Source organism: Jaculus jaculus, chromosome 17, assembly GCF_020740685.1.
Source record: "Jaculus jaculus isolate mJacJac1 chromosome 17, mJacJac1.mat.Y.cur, whole genome shotgun sequence".
NCBI classification, from domain to species: Eukaryota; Metazoa; Chordata; class Mammalia; order Rodentia; family Dipodidae; genus Jaculus; species Jaculus jaculus.
In genome coordinates, this window is record NC_059118.1 from 43,362,367 (window position 1) to 43,371,410 (window position 9,044).

General features: G+C 46.9%; 1 pseudogene; it reads right to left on the reverse strand.

Moving 5' to 3' along the window:
* Positions 1-274: 274 nt before the first annotated feature.
* On the reverse strand, positions 275-1,591 carry LOC101597223 (annotated as a pseudogene).
* Positions 1,592-9,044: the final 7,453 nt, after the last annotated feature.

Here is a 9,044-nt window from a genome sequence, read left to right on the forward strand (position 1 = left end):
ACAAGAGGTAAACTAACCCCCAGTTCTTGCTCTTCTCCTAACCTCCACTAGTGAGAGTTGGTTTAATCTTAAGAATTGAAGGAGACATGCCATCATAAGTAGTCAGCCTGCCCTTCCAGCTGTCCTTTAGAGGAAGTTCTCCCCTCCTTCACACACTGCTTTGTGTGGAGGTGACATCTACCAGACAAGGACACCTCCTGAGAAAAGCAGTCACCACCTTTCCCTGCGCCCACCCACACATTAGAAAGGAAGAAAATGGGGGCTGTATACATGGAGATTAAGAACTTGACCCCTCTATCCTGACCAAGGAAAAGCAAGGTTCACTGGGCATGAGGAATAAAAAGACCTTGAAATCCCACTTTTGAGTAATGAGGATAATTAAGACACCAGGGAGAGGGAGAGTTGCAGTGGGATGAAGAGCTGGGAAGGGCTCAGTCGCTGGAAGCATCATCCCCTTAGTTTTTGTACTGGAAGGGCTCGTCGCCAGTCTCGTTGAGAAAATACGTACGGATGATGGCCTCTGTCACTGCAAAGGGGTCGCAGTTGGCAGAAGAGTGCCGGTCTTCAAAATAACCCCTCTTCTCCCGGCCGACAGACCGGGGAATGCAGATGCTGGCGCTGCGGTTGGCAACACCGGCGGAAAAGTTGTTGATGTTGGAGGTCTTGTTGAAGTCAGTCAGGCGCCGGGCATTGTCCAGGCCTCCCTTGGGATCGTAGGCATGGATGTGGTACTGGTGCGGCTTGCTGAGTTTCTCAATGGCCTCCTCAATGTACTTCAGGCCATTCTCCTCCCACATGGCCTTTGTGCTGAAGTTGGTATGGCAGCCTGCGCCGTTCCAGTTCCCAGGAATGGGCTTAGGGTCAAAGGTCGCTATCACGCCAAAGTCTTCACATACACGATATAAGATAAAGCGGGCCACCCACAGGTGATCTCCCATGCGGATTCCTTCACAGGGTCCAATTTGGAATTCCCACTGGGCAGGCATGACCTCGACATTTGTTCCCGTGATCTTGACTCCAGCATACAAGCAGGCCCGGCAGTGAGCCTCCATGATGTCTCTGCCATAGGCTTTGTCAGCTCCCATGCCACAGTAATACGGGCCTTGGGGCCCAGGGAAGCCATTGGAAGGCCAACCAAAGGGGTGCCCATGGGTCCCCATGAGAGTGTATTCCTGCTCCATTCCAAACCAGGGGTGCTGGTTGCTGACCATGTCCATGATCCGCTTACAGGTGTGCCTTAAATTGGTTTCGGCAGGCTTCCGATTATACTTGAAAACTTCATAGAACACCAGCTTGTTGGGATCCTTGTGGAAAGGGTCACGGAACATGGCAACTGGGAGGAGGTACATGTCACTGTTGGAGCCTTGAGACTGGAAAGTGCTAGAGCCATCAAAATTCCATTCTGGCAACTCTTCTACACACTTGGGCTCACAGTCCAGGGTGCGGGTCTTGCAGCGCAGCCCTTCTCCGGTACCATCGATCCAGACATACATGGCTTGGACTTTCTCGCCCTGAGGCAGGGCCATTTACATCTGCTTGATGCCTTTGTTCAAGTTGGAACTTGCTGAGGTGGCCATGGTGGAAGGCGTTCTGGGCGGCTGCGGGCGGGCGGCAGGCGACGAGAGCAAGGTGGAGAGAGAGCGCGGAGAGGAGATCCGTGTACGGCTCAGACGCTGCGCTCGGCTCCCATTCTTGGCTCTCTGTTTAGAGTTTTAACTATGACATTTCTTGGCAAGTTTCATTTTGGGTCCTGACTTTTTGGTGTTCTGTGAGCTTCTTGTTTCTGGATATGTCTCTTTTGTAAGACTGGGAAAGCTTTCTTCAATAATTTTGTTGAATATGCTCTCTATGCTTCTGACCTGGTTTTCATCTCCTTTTAGTATAGCCATGATCCAGATGTTTGGTCATTTTAAGATATCTCACAGTTCCTTCATTTATTTATTTTTATTTTTATTTACTTGTTTTTTTTTTTTAGTTTGTTCACATGACTTTTTGAAGTCAGCCAAATGTTGGGCTCCCAATCAATTTTTCAGTCTTACCTTCCAGCTCAGAGGTCCTGATCTCCATATCATTGATCCTATTAATGAGGGCTTCTGGAGAGGTTTTAAAAGCTCTGTTTGATTTTTATTTTTATTTATTTATTTGAAAGTGACAGAGAGAGAAAGAGAGAGAGAACAAATGGGCATGCCAGGGCCTCCAGCCACTGCAAATGAACTCCAGACACATGTGCCCCTTGTGCATCTGGCTAACGTGTGTCCTGGGGAATTATGCCTCGAACTGGGGTCCTTAGGCTTCACAGGCAAGCGCTTAATCGCTAAGCCATCTCTCCAGCACATGTCTAATTTTTTCTATTGGTGTGTGTGTGTGTGTGTGTGTGTGTGTGTGTGTTCAGGATGTCATGTCCATTTATTTTTTGAGGCCCAATTTCAGGTCGTCTGATTTTCTTGATGCTTCTTGGAATTCATCCTTGCATTTCATCTTGTCTTCATCAAGCTTAATCAACTGGGTATTCAGACCCTCTATTTGTTAACTCAATTTAAATTTGTTTAATCTCTCTTATAAGGGCTCTGGTTTTCTTCAATTAAGTTAAGCCTAGTAACAAAGGCTGTGCACTGCAAGAGACAATTCTGCTCAATTTCATTTATGTGATTGCTGGTTTTCTGATTATTTACTTCCAGTTTAGCAATATTTTGGCAGGGTCACATAGCTTATTTCATTTTCATTTTGGAATTGAATTTCTGTTGCTTCCATTGTGTAACTGTGCATCCTTGGTAGAGATCTCACAGTTTTCTGACTTAATTTTTTGTTTTTGCATTGTGGTCCACCCATTTCTGGATAAAACTCTTATTTCATTAAGGAGGTAGCAAGTATTTATCTTTGCTGGATCCTCAGCAAGGGTTCAGTTTTAGGTTTGAACATATTCTAGTAGCATGGGGTTATACCCACAGATGCACAGGTTGTGGAAGTTGAAAGTGCAATAGGGGTACCTGGAGAACTTGAAGGTGGGGTATAGGGAACTTAGGCCTACTCACTGATTGTGTGTACTCTTTAGCACAGGGGAACTGTGGGTTAGGAAACAAGGACCCTGGAAGCTGGGGGGCTGGAAGCAAAAGGCAAACTCCCATGGTGGTATGCACACCATCTGGTGCAGGGGAACAGGGACCTGAAGACCCAGGGGCCGATCAATCAGGAACGTGGAAGTAAGGCCTGCTCCAACAGCATGCATGCAGGGTCCAGGCTACCCCAAACCAGCAGCAAGGGTCCCAGGGGGTGGGGAACAAACCAGAAGCTCTGGCTTTTTCAGTTGGGGGAAGGTGAGGATGGGAAAAGTTGAATAATAAAGGTTCCTTTAGATGAGATCTAAGATAGCCAGGGTATGAAACAAGAACAGTGACCAAGTGACTTACTAGATTAGGGAGCAGGAAACCATGGCTTTGGGGCATTGTTAGGCAAGGAAGGGATAATGGGTGGGAGATGGTTTCTTGAGAAATGTAGATAATCCACTTCCTTATGCCTCTGTCACCATTCTGCTTTCCTTGGTGACTCCATTTTGGGAGCCTGTCCCAACCTAACATTCTAGCCTTTTGTTAATGATAAGAGAGGAATGTTAATTTCTCTTCTGTAATATTTTCATGCTGACCATAAGAAGGATGAGTTTTTATGGGAGAGTTGGATAATGCAGTCAATGGGTCTCTCTTCAGGGCAGGTGATAAGAATGCAGTTTCATGGTGGCTAGAGATAGCAGAGTGGTGAGATTGATAGTTGCTACCATCAGCACCAGTGTAGCATGATGTTACAACTTGATTCTGAGCGAGGCAGAGACTTCTGTCATATCATCTCTGTATTGAGCTGGTTTCGAGGCAGTTGCTGGCAACATCTATTATAGAGGAGGTGAGGGAGATGGGCTCTGTGCACCCTGTGAGAGGACAGAAGGAGGAATTAAGGAGCTTGTTATCCTTGTCAACAGTTATGACACCAAAACACCAGACACAAGGGGAAGATGAGCCCACAAAGATGAGGGCTTGGGGAAAGAGAGGGGAGGCAGAAGGGCATCTGTGAATTCAAGAGAAGCATTTTTGGATCAGGGGAAGAGTAAGAACATGAGAGAGTTTAAGTTTGAAAGTGCTCATTGCAGTGGTACTATACTTATCACTGGATGAGGTAGGGTAAGGGCTAAGGAAGGAGGGGCCATGAGAAATAGCTCTGATTCTGGTTCTGGCTACCCATTCTCTCTCTGAGTCCCTTTATCTCATTCTGTATCTCTCTCCCTGCTGTATACATAAATAAAGATTATTTTTAAAGAAAGAAAATTAAAAGTCAGTAAAATAAAGCAGCCAAGCATCATGGCACATGTCTTTAATCTCAGCATTTGAGAACCGAAGGTAGAATTGCTGTGAGTTCAAGGCTAGACCGAGAGTACATAGTGAATTCCAGGTCAGCCTGGGCTGGAGTGAGACCGTGCCTTGAAAACTGTTAGAGACAAGCCCTGAGCAACTTCTGCCCTGAGCAACTTCTGACCTTTCCTCATCCCCCCACCCCACCACACCTAACTGATTCCATCCCCCCACCCCGCCACACCTAACTAATTAACACCCTGCCTGGCAACTGCAGAGACATGAGAACTGTACCGTGAATTCTTGGAATAACCGCAAACTGTCCTAAGCCAAAGGCCAAGAAGATTCTGTAACTTTCCACCACCTGCCTCCTCCAGCTCCCCCCCACCCAAAACCCTAACCCTAACCCTAACCCTAACCCTAACCCTTTAAAAGACCTCTCCGGCTCAATAAAATTGGACTCTTGACAAGTGTACATTTGCTTGAGTCTCTTCCTCTCTCTCGCCCATCTTATTTCAGGTTAGGGTCCTCCTTGCCCCCATGAATAACTAGGTCCCGCGGGACGGGACACATGGCGCCCAACATGGGGCTCGAGGCACGGATCTCACCGGATGGAGACCCCTTATTCAGCAACCTCCGGTGGATTTGTTAAGTGGTCACCACTTCTCCACTCAAGAAGACGGCAAGACCTGGTAAGTTTTCCCTCTTCATTCCGTCCCATCGAGATGGGTCATTCATTGTCTAAAGAGGCTTCTTTCATAAAGGATTTAAAAGCCTCTCTCAGAGAGCGAGGAATATGGGTAAAGAAAAAGGATCTTATACAGTTTTTTATTTTTGTTGATAAGACATGTCCATGGTTTATGATTGATGGACCTAATATTCATCCCAAAAAGTGGCAAAGAGTAGGTAGAGAATTAAATCAGAAACTCACTGAGGAAGGCAATGACGCACTGTCCCCAACTATTTTCTCTTTCTGGGGCTTAATTCAAGACATTGTCGAGGAAGCGAATAATGACTCTGGTAAACACCACCTTCTCTCTGTGGCCGAACATTGTCTCTCATCTTCACAGCCTGGCTCCCGCTGCCCTTCGCATCCCCCCTCTCGAGCTTCAGACTCCTTTTCTCTCATTGATGTTTCTGACTCTTATACTTCTGACCCTTCGAATCTTCCCCAACTTTACCCTCCACTACCCCCAATTGACATTTCTAACCCCCCTCCCATAACCAATCGCCTCACTTAATCAATCCTGTTCTAAAGAAGCAACCTACCACTAAACCTCAGTCTCCTCCTACTGGTCCCTCATCCTCTTCCTCCCCTCCAGATGATCCTGTAGATCCTGGCGATGCAACCACCTTAGAAGGTGAGGCCGCCCATGTCACAATTCTGATTGACAACCCCTCACCCCCACTGCCCCAACTCTTTCCCCCCAAACTCTACCCTCTGCTCCTCTTTTGACCTTGCCCTCTTCCGATTGTTCCACCTAATTCCCTTTCTGAGACCAAGCTTCGCTTCTCCTCTCAAGTTTGAGATCTCACTGAAATTCTCCAACTTCAAAAAAAAACTTTCTCGTCTCTCTGCTCACTTTTCCGCCAGACACCCCCTCCCCTACCCCAGCCCCTTAACCCCTCGTCTTATCCTTGTTTGGTTTTTCCCGTTACCCGCTCACAAACTAGACATGCTCCAGATCAGGGACATGGATCCGACCCCCTCGGGCCTTCCTCCTCTGTCCTTAATTGCGAAGCTCCATCCTCTTCACGCCATCTCCCCGCAGTCTCTGTTCCCTTGCCTTCCTCTGATGAGGATGATTCTCAAAGTAAAAATGAAAATGAGGAGGAAGAAAGTCAGAGTATACCACGCCACAATATGCCCACCACAGGCCAAGATAGTCAAGGTGAGGAGACTGTTTATTACCGACTCCGCTTTAAAAACCTAGGAAAACTTAACTCAGCAGTCAAGGACTATGGACCTAATGCCCCTTTTACCCTTTCCTTATTGGAAAGCCTTGGTGGGGGAGGTTATCTGACTCCTAATGAGTGGCTCACCATTGTACAGTCGGTCTTAACTAGAGGACAATTCCTTTCATGGCAGGCTGATTGGGTCGATCGCTGTAGAACTCTGGCTAATAATAACGCTAAAAGACGTAGAGCTCCCTCTGCTGGCTGGACATTTGAGAAACTTACAGGTCAAGGGAAATATTCCTCTGACCAACGACAACAAAACTTTCCTCTAGGCCTGTTGGCGCAGACTGCTAATGCCGCTATGGCAGCTTGGTGTGCAATTCCCTCTAAGGGATCTGCTCTCTTGCCCTTGACAAAAATCATCCAGGGCAATCATGAAGAATATAGTGACTTTGTCAGTCGTCTCTTAGAGACAGCCGAAAGGTCTCTGGGACCTGGTCAAAATGAAAATAAACTTCTTAAACAACTTGCCTGTGAAAACGCCAATTCGGCCTGCAGAGCCGCCCTAAGAGGCAAATATAGAGACAAGGATCTTCATGACATGATCTGCATATGCCAAGACATAGATCTATTTACCCATAAGGTTTCTCAGGCAATCAATCTGGCCATTGGAGCGGTTGTTCAACCCAACGGTTCTAAACATGCTTGCTTCAAATGTGGACAAACAGGCCATTTTGCACGGCATTGCCCCCAAGGAACTGTGGGACAGTCCATTGGTCAGCTACAGCTTCCTGGTCAATTTGGAGGGGCTCGCCCCCCCACCTACCACAGTCTGCCCTCACTGCCGTCATGGTAAACACTGGGCTAATACTTGCCGGTCTAAAACAGACATCTCTGGCAATCCTCTCCCTCCCCTACCGGGAAACGGAATGAGGGGCCAGTCCCAGGCCCCTCAACCGATAGCCTTCCTGCCGGCCTCGGGGAACAGCCAGACAGACAACAGCCAGACCCCCAGTCAACTGCCTGCCTCCACAGGGCCACTCCCGGAAGTGCAGGGGTGAACCTGTGTGCCTCCACCGACTCAATATTAAGACCTGAAGAGGGAGTCCAAATAATTCCTACAGGAGTTTTTGACCCATCCCCACCACAAACCTATTATCTAATTCTGGGAAGGGCATCTAGTACTGTAAAGGGCATCACCATTTTTCCATCAATAGTTGATAATGACTATGCAGGAGAAATAAAAATTTTGGCTACCAGTATACAAGGGCCTCTTCCTATTATACAAGGACAAAGTTTAGCACATGCCCTCCCCCTGCCCTTGGATTCAACGGCTCCTTCGATAGGTCCCCATAGAGGAGCCTCCAGGCCTGGGTCTTCAGGATTCAAAAAATGACCCAAAAACAACCTAGCCTAAAACTTAAAATCAATGGTAAAATTTTTGAGGGCATCCTAGACTTGGGCAGATTCCACCGTAATTTCACAAAATCCTTGGCCCCTTTCCTGGGCCCTCCAGCCCTCATTGACTCATCTTCAAGGTATTGGCCAATCTACTAACACCCTTCAGGGCTCCCAGCTCCTGACTTGGGAGGACCCTGAAGGAAATACTGGACATGTTCGGCCATTCGTAATCCCTGGCCTTCCGGTCAACCTCTGGGGAAGAGACATCTTATCCCAGATGGGAGTCCTCATGTTCAGCCCTTCTGAGGCAGTTACTCAACAAATGCTTAACCAGGGTTTTATCCCAGGCAGAGGCCTTGGAAAAAACAACCAAGGAATACCAGACCGTGTCTCGGTTACTCCAAAAACAACATGGACAGGTCTTGGCTATGACTCACATTTTTCCTAAAGGCCATTGCTCCTCCTGCACACCAGGCAGATAAAATAACCTGGAAAAATAATTCCCCTGTCTGGGTAGATCAATGGCCCCTTCCTCAACATAAGTTAACAGCAGCCATACAGTTGGTGCAGGAACAATTAGTGGCTGGTCATATTGAACCCTTCACCCTCCACCCTGGAATACACCCATCTTTGTTATACAAAAAAAAAGGGGGGAAATGGAGATTACTCCAAGATCTAAGAGAAATTAACAAGACCATGGTTCCAATGGGGGCCCTTCAGCCTGGTCTCCCATCACCAGTAGCCATCCCGCAAGGTTACGCTAAATTAGTCATTGACCTTAAAGATTGCTTCTTTTGCATTCCCCTCCACCCAGAGGATTGCAAACGTTTTGCCTTCAGCCTCCCTATTGTTAATTGTATCGGTCCATCGCCCCACTTCCAATGTTTTGCCACAGGGGATGGCCAATAGCCCTACCCTCTGTCAAAAATTTGTCGCCCAAGCAATAGATCCCTTTCGGCTTAAAAATCTTAATTTACATATCATTCATTACATGGATGATATTTTATTAGCTGTCCCAGAGATAACAAAATTACATGAAGTGGGACAAGAATTAATACTTATACTGCAAAGATTCGGACTACAAATAGCCCTAGAGAAGGTTCAAATCCATCCTCCCGACCTTTTCCTTGGATTTGAATTACACTCCAATAAAATCCTATCTCAAAACATCCAGTTAAGCAAAGATTCTTTAAAAACACTTAACGATTTCCAATGGCTCTTGGGGGACATTAATTGGTTACGACCTTATTTAAAATTGACTACTGGATAACTTAAACCCTTGTTTGATATTTTGCAAGGGGATTCCGACCATTCCTCGGCTCGAGAGCTTACTACAGAGGCTAAAAATTCCTTACAAACTGTTGAAAAGGCCATTCAGGCACAAAAGATTGGATACTTCTCTCCCACCTC